The sequence below is a fragment of the Mobula hypostoma genome, chromosome 11, assembly GCF_963921235.1.
Source record: "Mobula hypostoma chromosome 11, sMobHyp1.1, whole genome shotgun sequence".
Lineage (NCBI taxonomy): Eukaryota > Metazoa > Chordata > Chondrichthyes > Myliobatiformes > Myliobatidae > Mobula > Mobula hypostoma.
In genome coordinates, this window is record NC_086107.1 from 46,160,328 (window position 1) to 46,173,347 (window position 13,020).

A 13,020-nucleotide genomic window follows, 5' to 3' on the forward strand; every position below is an offset into this window, starting at 1 on the left:
AGAGACATAGGAGAGACTGCAGGCAGTGGAAATCTAGATCAACACACAAAATGCTAGAGGAACTCAGCAGGTTAGGCAGCATCAATGAAGGGAAATGACTGTGTCCTGATGGGGAGTCTCAACGTGGAACACCAACTGTTAACTGTTAATTTTCCTCCTGCCTTTTGTGTGAAAATCCATTCTTCCAGTTCTGCCCAGGAGGAAAATAATTTCTCGCCATTTTTTGCTGCCTCACCTGCTGAGTTGGTTCAGAATTTTGTATGTCTTGAGAAATCAATTATCTTCTAATCTAGATACAGTAAATCCACTCCAGGTTTTCTGGGTTTGCTCAAAAAAAATCAATTAATGAAACCTATGGCCTTTGCGTCTAGTCTCACACAAGTTCTTTTCGTCATCTGCAACTTTAATTATCAGGTTTACCACATTATCATCCAGATATTCATATAAATGGAAAACAATCATGGCCCAGCACCAATCCCTGAAGCATTCCAATAGTCACACTCTTCATATGACTAGCCATTCAATCCTGCAAACATTTTCATGAACTTCCTTTGAACCCTCTCCAGTTTCAGCATATTCTTTCCAAGATAAAGGGCCAAAAACTGCTTACAATACTCCAAGTGAGGCCTCACCAGTGTCTTATAAAGTCTCAACATCACATCCTTGCTTTTATATTCTCGTCTTCTTGAACTGAATACTAACATCATAATTGTCTCCCTCACCACAGATTCAACCTGAAAATTAACCTTTAGGGAATCCTGCACAAACCACATTCTTAACAATTGACTCTAACATCTCCCCAATCACAGATGTCAGACTAATTGGCCTATAATTTCCTTTCTTCTGCCTCTCTCTCTTCTTCAAGTGAAGTGTCATTTGCAATTTTCCAGTCTTCTGGAACCATTCCAGAATCTAGTGATTCTTGAAGGATCATTGCTAATGCCTCTATAACCTCTTCAGCCAGCTCTTTCAGAACTTTGGGGTGGACACCATCTGGTCCAGTTGACTTATCAACCGTCAGACCTTTCAGTTTCCCAAGAACCTTCTCCCTAGTAATGGTAATTTCACACACTTCATGACCCCTGGCACCTGGAACTTATACCATTCTGCTGGTGTCTTCCAAAGTGAAGACTGATGCAAAATACTTACCATTCACCATTTTCTTGTCTCACATTACTACCTATCCTGCATCGATTTCCAGCAGTGCAATATTCACTCTTGTCTCTCTTTTACACTTTATGTACATGAAGATACGTTTGGTATATTCTTTGATATTATTGGCTAGCTTACTTTCACATTCCACCTTTATCTTATTGATAATTATCTTTTGGTTGCCTTCTGTTGCTTTTTGAAAGCTTCTCAAACCTCTAACCCCACTAATTTTTGCTTTAATATGCCCTTTCTTTGGCTTTTATGTTGGCTTTGACTTCGCTTGTTAGCCATGGTTGTGTCATCTTGCCTTTTGAAAACTTCCTCTTTGGGAAGTATATATCCTGTGCCTCCGAATTGCTTCCAAAAATTCCAGCCATTTCTGCCCTGCCATCATTTCTGCCAGTGTTCTTTTCCAATCAATTCTGGCCAGCTCCTTTCTCAAGCCTCTATCATTCCCTTTACTCCACTGTAATACTGATACATCTGACTTTAGCTTCTTCTCAAATTTCAGGGTGAATTCGATCATATTATGATCACTTGCTGCTAAGGGTTCTTTTACCTTAAGCTCCCTAATCAGTTTTGGGCATTGCCCAACACCCACTCCAGAACAGCCGATTCCCAAGTGGGCTCAACCACAAGCTGCTCTAAAAAGCAATCTCATAGGCATTCTAGGAATTCCCCACTCTCAAAATCTAGCACCAACCTGATTTTCCTAATCTACTTGTATATTGAAATCCCCCATGACTATTGTAATATTGTCTTTTTGGCTTGCTTTTTCTATCTCCTGTTGTAATTTGTAGACCACATCCTTACCACTGCTTGGGGGTCTGTATATAACTCCCATCAGGGTCTTTTTACCCTTGCGGTTCCTTAGCTCTATCCACAACGATTCAACTCTTCTGACCTTATGACACCTCTTTCTAATAATTTGATTTCATTTTTTACTAGCACAGCCACCTCCTCTGGCTTCCTGCCTGTCCCTTTGATACAATGTTTATTCCTGGACATTAAGCTCCCAGCTTTAATTTTCTTTGAACCATGATTCAGTGATGCTTACAACATCATACATACCAATCCGTAACAGTGCTGTCGGTCTATCTACATTATCCATATACAGTGCACATTCAAATATAACACCTTCAGTCATGTATTTGCATTTTTTGATTATGTTCACCTTTTACTTTGCAACTCATTCTATTGACTGCAATTTTGCCCTATCATAGTCATAGTCATACTTTATTAATCCCGGGGGAAATTGGTTTTCGTTACAGTTGCTCCATAAATAATAAATAGTAATAGAACCATAAATAGTTAAATAGTAATATGTAAATTATGCCAGTAAATTATGAAATAAGTCTAAGACCAGCCTATTGGCTCAGGGTGTTTGACCCTCCAAGGGAGGAGTTGTAAAGTTTGATGGCCACAGGCAGGAATGACTTCCTATGACGCTCTGTGCTGCATCTCGGTGGAATGAGTCTCTGGCTGAATGTACTCCTGTGTCCACCCAGTACATTATGTCGTAGATGGGAGACATTAACCAAGATGGCATGCAACTTAGACAGCATCCTCTTTTCAGACACCACTGTGAGAGAGTCCAGTTCCATCCCCACAACATCACTGGTCTTACGAATGAGTTTGTTGATTCTGTTGGTGTCTGCCACCCTCAGCCTGCTGCCCCAGCACACAACAGCAAACATGATAGCACTGGCCACCACAGACTCGTAGAACATCCTCAGCATCGTCCGGCAGATATTAAAGGACCTCAGTCTCCTCAGGAAATAGAGACAGCTCTGACCCTTCTTGTAGACAGCCTCAGTGTTCTTTGACCAGTCCAGTTTATTGTCAATTCATATCCCCAGGTATTTGTAATCCTCCCCCATGTCCACACTGACCCCATGGATGAAAACAGGGGTCACCGGTACCTTAGCTCTCCTCAGGTCTACCACCAGCTCCTTAGTCTTTTTCACATTAAGCTGCAGAAAATTCTGCTCACACCATGTGACTACCGTAGCCCTGTACTCAGCCTCATCTTCCTTGCTGATGCATCCAACTATGGCAGAGTCATCAGAAAACTTCTGAAGATGACAAGACTCCATGCAGTAGTTGAAGTCCGAGGTGTAAATGGTGAAGAGAAAGGGAGACAAGACAGTCCCCTGTGGAGCCCCAGTGCTGCTAATCACTCTGTTGGACACACAGTGTTGCAAGCACATGTACTGTAGTCTGCCAGTCAGGTAATCAAGAATCCATGATACCAGGGAAGCATCCATCTGCATCGCTGTCAGCTTCTCCCCCAGCAGAGCAGGGCGGATGGTGTTGAATGCACTGGAGAAGTCAAAAAACATGACCCTCACAGTGCTCGCTGGCTTGTCCAGGTGGGCAAGCCACCTTCCTCTCCTTGCTTGGAGTCTCACTGAACATTGCCTTTGTTTACAAACCAAACAACCTTACCTTCAGCACTATCGTTCCAGTTCTCACCCCCCTGCCAAATTAGTTTAAATCCACCCGAACAGCTCTGGCCAACCTGCCCGCAAGGATATTGGATCCCCTCAGATTCAGGTGTAATCCACCCCTTTTGTACAGGTTATACCTTCCCCAGAAGAGATCCCAATGATCCGTAAATCTGAACCCTTGTCCCCTGTGCCCATTCCTCAGTCATGCATTCAACTGCTAAATCATCCATTTCTTACCCTCACCGGCATGTGGCACAGGTATCAATCCAGAGATTACTACCCTGGAGGCCCTATTTCTCAACTTTCTACCCAGATCCCTAAAATTCCTCTTCAGGACCTCCTCATCTTGTCTATCTAAGTCATTGGTGCCAATATGTACCAAGACTTCTGACTGCTCACCCTTGCCCTTGAGAATGCCATGGACCTGATCTGAGACATCTCTGATCCTGGCACCAGGGAGACAGCATACCATCCGGGTGTCTCTATTGTGCCCACAGAACCTCTTCTCTGTTCCTCTAACTATGAAATATCTTATCAACATTACACTCCTCTTCACCTCTCTGATCTTTTGAACCACAGCACCAGACTCAGTGGCAGAGACCTAGTTACTGTGGCTCCCCCTGGTAGGTCGTCCCTCTCAATAATATCTCAAGTTGTATACTTATTACTGAGGGGAATGGCCACAGGTGTACTCTGAACTGACTGTACCTTTCCCCTTCTTCTCCTGACAGTCACCCAGTTAACCTGCCTCCTATAATCGAGGGGTAAATACATCTCTGTAGCTCCTGTTCATCATCTCCTCATTCTCCCATATGCGTCAATGGTCATCGAGCTGCAGCTCCAGTTTCTTAATATGTTCGCTTGGGAGCCACAGCTCATTGCACCTGGTGCCGATGTGTTTATCTAGGACACTGGAGGTCTCCCAGACTTCCCACATCCCACGCAGAGTACAAAACACCACCCCGGGAGCCATTCTCACTGAACTTCCATGTCCTAACAGATGAGGAATGAACAAATAAGAGCAGAGAGAGAGAGAGAGAGAGAGAGAGAGAGAGAGAGAGAGAGTAACTGACAAGATACTTTACCTCAGCCAATCCTGATCAATCAAAGCCACTCTAAAGACTGGCACACTGAAAAGAATGGCCACACAATGAATGCCCACTCTGCTTGCACTTCAGTTATTTTTATTCACCCTTTCTAATGAATCCCTCTTGCTGACTGGTCGCTCCACAACTCAGAGAACCTCTCATCTCTCTCAGCCCCAGGCATAGATAGCCACACATCTCAAGCGGACTATTTTGGCACTTGCTGTCCTTTTGAACTCAGTATAGAAGCCCTGGGGATTCTCTTTCTCTTTGTTTGTCTGAGCAACTTCATTTCCTCTTACAGCCCTCCTGATTTCTCTCCTATTTTTATACTCCTCAAGCACCTCATTTGATCTTAACTGTCTATAATAAATATGCACCTCCTTCTTCTTTTCTTTCTTTTTCAGTCTTTTTATTAATTTCATAGCATGAGAACATAACAAAGCAAAAATACAAGTAGTAGGAGATACATTGTTACACTTAAAATGAGTAATTGTAAAACCAAATAGTATAAATTGACGAAGCTCCCAATCGTGTAGAATAACAATGAATAATACAAAGCAAAAAAAACTGAAGAAAAATCACGAAAAAGAAAAAAAAAAGAGGAAAAAAAACAAACCCCATCCCAAAAGAAAACTAAACTAAACAGAATTAGTCAACTAAACTAAAAGACTTGGGCAATACTAACAACTTGAAAATGGGAAAGAAGAAAACCTTAGTGTTGACGACTCCATTCCTCTCAACCAACAGTACAGAGAAATAAAACAAGTTTGGAAATGGTCAAATTACATCAAATGAAAATGCTGAATGAATGGCCTCCAAGTTTTTTTCAAATCTAATAGAAGGGTCATAAACCACACTTCTAATTTTCTCCAAATTCAAATACAACATAGTTTGTGAAAACCAATGAAATACAGTCGGAGAGTTAATCTCTTTCCAATTCAGCAAAATGGATCTTCTAGCCATTAGAGTAAGAAATGCAATCATCCTACGTGCTGGAGGCTAAATAATTTGAATCTATCATTGGTAATCCAAAGATAGCAGTAATTGGATGAGGTTGTAAGTCTATATTCAAAACCGTTGAAATAATGTCAAAAATATCTTTCCAATATTTTTCCAACAAAGGACATGACCAAAACATGTGAGTTAAAGAAGCTATCTCAGAATGACATCTATCACATATAGGATTTATATAAGAATAATAACGAGATAGTTTATCTTTGGACATGTGAGCCCTGTGCACTACTTTAAACTGTATTAACACATGTTTAGCACATATAGAGGATAAATTAAGCAACTGAAGATTTTTTTCCCATTTTTCAAATGGTATAATAATCTTAAGTTCTCTTTCCCAGTCAGCTTTAACTTTATTGGAAACATCAGGACATAAATTCATAATTATATTATATATAATTGCTACAACACTTTTCTGAGAGAGATTTAAATCTAAAACTTTTTTTCCAAAGTGTCCATTCGATATGGGTGTGGAAAATTAGGAGAAACAGTAATTAAAAAGTTTCTAATCTGTAGATATCTAAAAAAAAGTGAGATCTGGGTAAGTTATATTTATTAGAAAGTTGATCAAAAGACATGAAACAATTATCCAGAAATAAATCACGAAAACGTATTATACCTTTGGTTTTCCAATCAAAGTAAGCTTGATCCATAGTGGAGGGTTGAAATAGGAAATTAGATATAATAGGACTTGATAAAATAAATTGATTAAATCCAAAAAATCTTTGAAATTGAAACCATATACGTAAAGTATGCTTAACTATTGGATTATTCATTTGTTTATACAATTTGGAAGAAGTAAAAGGAAGGGAAGTTCCTAAAACCGAACCCAAGGAAAACCCTTGTAATGAATTACGTTCAAGATTTACCCAATGTGGATTTAAAGATACATCCAAATCTTGTAACCAAAATTTTAAATATCGTATATTAATTGCCCGATAATAGAATCTAAGATTCGGGAGGGCAAGTCCCGCCTCCTTTTTAGGTTTCTGTAAATACCTTTTACCTAACCTAGGATTTTTGTTCTGCCATATATATGAGGAAATTTTTGACTCTACGTTATCGAAAAAAAGTTTTTGCGATAAAAATTGGAACTGATTGAAATACATATAAAAATTGGGGCAAAATGATCATCTTAATAGCATTAATCCCACCAATCAAAGGCAATGAGATTGGTGAACATTTAGTAAACAAAAGTTTAATGCGATCAATTAAGGGTAAAAAATTAGCTTTAAATAAACCTTTATACTTTTTCGTAATTGTTATCCCTAAATATATAAATGAATCAGTAACCAATTTAAATGGTAAACGTCCATAAATAGGTACCTGCTTATTTAGGGGGAATAATTCACTCTTATTAAGATTCAATTTGTAACCAGAAAAATTACTAAATTGAGCCAACAAACCTAGAGTAGCAGGAATTGACTTCTCCGGATTGGAGATGTATAACAACAAATCATCTACATATAGTGATAATTTATGTGTTTCGTTTCCGCGGGTAATACCAAAAATATTGGGTGAGTCACGGATAGCAATTGCGAAAGGTTCAAGGGCAATATTGAGAAGTAAAGGACTAAGAGGACATCCTTGCCTAGTACCACGAAAAAGACGAAAAAAAGGAGATCTATGATTATTAGTACAAACAGAGGCTACCGGGGAGTAATATAACAATTTAATCCAAGATATAAATGTCAGACTAAAATTAAATTTCTCAAGGACATTAAATTAACAAGGCCATTCGACTCTGTCAAAGGCTTTCTCAGCATCTAATGAGATAATACATTCTGGGGTAGTAAGTGAGGGGGTATAAACAATATTCATTAACCTCCTAATATTAAAAGATGAATAACGATTTTTAATAAATCCGGTTTGATCCATAGATATAATTTGAGGTAATACCTTCTCTAACCTAGTTGCTAGAATTTTTGAAAACATTTTTGATTCTACATTCAAAAGAGATATCGGTCTATATGATGCACAATCAGTAGGATCTTTATTCAGCTCAACTTGAACAACATCGCCAAAGCCTTAATGAAGATTTAAAATCAATCACGGAATCTTTGAAATCTCTGGATTGCGAAGTTCAAAAACATGGAGGTAAAATTTCTGAACTGGATATTAAGTCTCAGAAGACGGATTCAAAAGTTGAGAACTTAGAGAAGAACTTAGCTTCGGCTACTAAACAACTGCAACACCTTAAATCCAAAGTTATCGATCTTGAAAATCGATCGAGAAGACAAAACTTACGCTTAATTGGCTTACCCGAGGATGTTGAGGCTGGAGACCCTGCAATATTCTTTGCTCAACTTTTAAAGGATACGTTCAGTTCAGTTTTTGCCAACGACCCTCCATTACTTGATCGTGCTCATCGTATACCGAGGATGAAGTCGGCATCGGCTGTATCCAAACCGAGACCAGTTATTCTTCGTTTCCGTTATGTTAATGTTAAAGAACAACTTCTCCAGGCTGCTCGTCGACAAGGGATGATCAAGTATCGCCAGCATTCCTTCGGGATAGTTCAAGATTATAGTCCCGAAGTGGTGAAGGAGCGACTGACTTTTAAACCTCTAATGTTGGAATGTTATCAAAAAAATCTCAAACCGGCACTTTTGTATCCTGCACGTCTCAGAATTTCTCTTTCTGATGGATCTCGTCGTGTCTTGCATTCCATAACCGCCTCTCGAAGCTTTTTGAATGATAACTACCCATCTGACACAGATACCCTTCTTTAATTAATGCCCGGTGCTTTCTGCGCCAGCTTTTTTCTCTGGTGTTTTTCTTAAAAATAAACCTTCTACCATCGTACGATGAAGGTTTTTTATAAGCTCAAGATTTGTGTTTTGTGCTTACTACTATAGTTATTATTGTATAACCTATATAGAATACTTATTTCTTGTGAATATCATTTTCTTTTAATTTTTTCTTTTAACTTCTTGTTTTTCGTTATTATTACTAACGATTTGATCTGATGATCATTTTTAGTAATATGTTTTTTATTTTTGGTTTCCGTGAAATTAAAATGGCGAATTTGTTCTTTTTACATAATCTTTGTTCTTTTTGGGACGCCATGTTCCTATGTTTCTTCTTCCCATAATCCCTTTTCTTTTCTGGAAGCGATATTTTACTTATTTATAATTAACTAATCATACGTATTGATACTAATTTTCTTATTTATATATTTTAGTAATTATATTATGTAGATTATTTTATTATAGTGTTTATTTCTTATATATAGCTATCAGTTTCCGGGGGGTCATCTATATAACATATAAATTTGGAGTTGCCTCCTGCAGAAACGGGATTAGAGTTAGTATTAGTTAGTGCTTTCTTCAGCCTCCTTTGGCTTAGTTCGGAGTTCTTGCGGTTGGTGGGTGGGCTAGTCTTTTTCTTTTTTAATTTTTTCTATTGGGCGATTTAGAACTACAAAGATGTCCGCAGTGTCGAAATTGATTTCTTCTTTTCAACTAATACTACGGAAGAAGTTTCCAATGGAACTGTTTGGGATGCTTTTAAAGTTTATATCCGTGGCCAGATTATTTCCTATTCGGCTGGTTTGAAAAGACGTGTTAAGAATGAAATACTTTTGTTGGTTGATAAAGTTAAAGAAATCGATAAAAAATATGCTTTTTCTCCCAGTAAGGAGCTATACAAACACAGAATTGAATTTCAATTGGAACATAGCTTATTATTAACATCCTCGATTGAAAATCAGTTAATGAGAACTAGAAGTGATTTTTATATTCATAGTGATAAATTGGGTAAATTATTGGCTAATCAATTGAAATTCGATTCGGTTAAACGTCAAATTACTAAGATTCGTAAACATGATGATACTTTGACAGTTGATCATGTTGGGATAAACAAAACCTTTCAAGAATTTTATACCTCTCTATATCACTCTGATTTTCCTCATGATTCCAATTTCATGCATGATTTTTTAGATAAGCTGAATTTTCCAAAATTATCACCCGAAGATTGCTTATTATTAGAAACTCCCATTACAGAGGAAGAAATAATAACTGCAATCTCATCATTGAATTCTGGTTAAGCACCCGGTCCAGATGGGTTTACAGTGGAATTAAAAAAAATTTTTTCCTCCATTCTTTCTCTGAAGTTGTCTAGAATATTCAAAGAAGCAATCAGTTTAGGTAAATTACCACAATCGTTTTATGAAGCCTCTATCCCTTCTTCTTCTTAACCATGGCCTTAATATTCCTCAAAAACCAAGGTTCCCTAAACCTGTTATTCTTACCTTTAATTCTAACAGGAACTGATAAATTCTGTTATTTCCATACTTCATGTTTGTATTACAGGCAGCCACAAAACCAGAAACCCTAAAAGAACCCATTAATAAAAAGACTGATGAACACGCAATGTGCAGAAAGAGAGAAAAGAAATGGTGCAAGCAATAAAAGTGGGCAAGTAGCATTTGGAACGAAAGCGAGTCCTCAAACAGGAAGGCTGGAGCGGTGGGAGCAAGCCCACAGCCTCAGACTCCATTCATCACAAAGCGGAGTAAACGTCGCGGAGTAAACATCGCGAGTAAACGTAGCGGAGTAAGCGTCGCGGAGCAGCAAGCAGACGGTCCAATCCTCACCTCGTCCTGACAGCCTGCCTTTTCAATCGTCCTCTTCTTCCACTGGCTGTTTTTGATCGTTGGCATTCCAACTTAAAAGTGCATTACAACCATCAACAACACTGTTGCATCTAATATTTTGGCAATAAATGCGTCGCGTTTCAGTCACATTCACAATTCTTTACTCTACCCCCTTCCTTATGAAACTGACACCACCACTCACTTTACAAAATAACTAATCATGCCTGATAACAATATAAACCTACAAAGAAAAACTTAAATGTGGAATCAACCAGGTTTCCTGAATACATATAAGATCGGGATGATTTGACAAATCAGCAATAAACTTCTTAAAATCTTGTCGATGGAAATCAGGCTTCTCACATTCCGCTGCAATATTACTCACCTTCACAAGTAATCCCATTACTCACCTTCACAAGTAGATTGGAATACAGATACCCCACCCATCAGAGTTTCATTTGCAGCTTCCCATGTACCACCAGTTAAAAGACCACAAGACATATTAGCAGAATTAGGCCATTCGGACCATCGAGTCTGCTCCACCATTTCATCATGGCTGATCCCGGATCCCATTCAACCCCATAGACCTGCCCTCTCACCATATCCCTTGATGCCTCGACCAATCAGGAATCTATCAACTTCTTCTTTTAATATATCAACAGACTATCCACCACAGTTTGGAAGAGAATTCCACAGATTCACCACCCTTTGCTAAAAATACTCCTCCTTACTTTTGTTCTAAAACTTTACACCACAATTTTAAGGCTGTGCCCTTTAGTTCTGGATACCCCCATGAGAGGAAACATCATCTCCACATCCACCAGGCTTTAGATGTTTCTGAAAGGACAGGGAGGGAGGCAAAAGAGGTGGGGCGTGCACTGTTGATCAGAGATAGTGTCACGGGTGCAGAAAAGGAGGAAGACTTGGAGGGATTGTCTACAGAGTGTCTGTAGGTGGAAGTTAGGAAGAAGAAGGGGTCAATAACTCTACTGGGTGTTTTTTATAGACAACCTAATAGTAACAGGGACATTGAGGAGCACATAGGGGGAGAGATCCTGGAAAGGTGTAATAATAACAGGGTTGTCGTGGTGGGAGATTTTAATTTTCCAAATATCCTGACCCGGATCTGGGCCATACCTTCCAAATATCTGGACCTGCCTCTCAGTTTTTTGCACTACCTTTTCTATTTTCTATTTATGATTTATAATTTCAAATTTTAATATTTACTATTGATTTGTACTCCAGGGAGCACGAAGACCAGAATCAAATATCGCTGGGATGATTGTACGCTCTAGTATCAATTGTTTGGCAACAATAAAGTATAAAGTATCGATTGGCATGTCCCTAGAGCGAGGTGTTTAGATAGGGGTGAAGTTTGTTAGGCGTGTTCAGGAAGTGACCCAATATGTAGATAAGCCTACAAGAGGAGAGGTTGTACTTGATCTAGTATTGGGAAATGAACCTGGTCAGGTGTCAGATCTCTCAGCGGGAGAGCATTTTGGAGATAGTGATCATAATGCTATTGAGGGACATCAGTCTAAAGACCTAGGACCCTTAGTAAAGCACGCTGGAACCGTAGTGGTGTGGAGGAAAATTATGCCACAGGTGTGGGTATTGGGAGACAACAACTATTTTAAAATAGAGGTAGATATAGATATAGTAGGAACAACAAAGGAGGTCGAAGTAACTCCCCGACCACACCTGACATTATTTGGAAAGGAGGAAGGCCAGCAGAGAGATAACAGGCTGGATAGGTTACCACCTATTCTGTGGTCACAACATGACACGGATGTAGGGAGAATAAGAACAGCCAGTCCGGTAGAAATACAGCTGAAAAAGGGAGCAGTTCCACCCAGGAGACCACAATATCCCTTGAAACCAGAGGCAGAAGAGGGAATAGCACCAATGATACAGGGGCTACTGGAGGCAGGAGTACTCAAAAGGACAGACAGCCCATGTAATACCCCGCTGTTACCTGTCCTTAAAGCGGATAAATCCAAATGGAGACTGGTGCGTGACTTGCGAGCGGTGAATGAGGTAGTGGAGGACTGGCCAGCGGTAGTTCCCAACCCACACACGCTCTTGACTAATGTTCCACCAGAGGCAGACTATTTTTCAGTGATTGATTTGTGTTCGGCTTTTTTCAGCGTTCCCCTGGCAGATCAGTGTCAGTACCTATTTGCATTTACATACAGAGACAACCAGTATCCCTACACTAGAATGCCGCAAGGATTTAAACATTCACCACACGTATTTAATCAAGTGTTAAAGGCGGACCTAGAGAGTATATCATTGGAAAGTACATTGATACAGTATGTGGATGATTTGTTGATTTGCTCCGAAAGTGAGGGACAGTGTGAACAGGATACCAAAACCCTTTTAGAGAGACTGGCGCATGGAGGGCATAAAGTATCTAGAAAGAAGCTGCAATTTTGCAAGCAACAGGTAGAATACCTAGGTAGGGTGATATCCAAGGGAGCGAGGGTGATAGTGCCGGATCAAATTGAGGCTATAACTAAAGCTCCCAAGCCCCAGACAGTGAGACAGATGATGACGTTTCTGGGACTGACAGGATATAGTTCAGATTGGATTGGGGATTATGCTGAAATTGTAATGCCACTAAGGAAAATAATGAAGGAAGCAGGACATACAAGCTTGAGGAATAATCGACAGTGGAATGAGGAGGTGGAAGTGGCTTTCAATACTATAAAGCAGGAATTGC

General features: G+C 39.4%; 1 protein-coding gene across 7 annotated transcripts in view; it reads right to left on the reverse strand.

Moving 5' to 3' along the window:
* LOC134353695 (uncharacterized) overlaps positions 1-13,020 on the reverse strand; it is a 65,818-nt gene that overhangs the window by 39,586 nt on the left and 13,212 nt on the right. Inside the window, exon 1 of one of the 7 annotated variants that reach the window (XM_063061949.1) lies at positions 12,274-12,310. The exons of 2 other annotated variants lie outside the window; for them this stretch is intronic. The gene's annotated coding sequence lies outside the window, so the exon portion shown is untranslated. Of the gene's footprint in view, positions 1-7,948; positions 8,102-9,953; positions 9,971-12,273; positions 12,311-13,020 lie in introns of those variants that run through there. 4 more of the 7 variants (XM_063061951.1, XM_063061947.1, XM_063061954.1 and 1 more) reach the window with 4 other exon arrangements.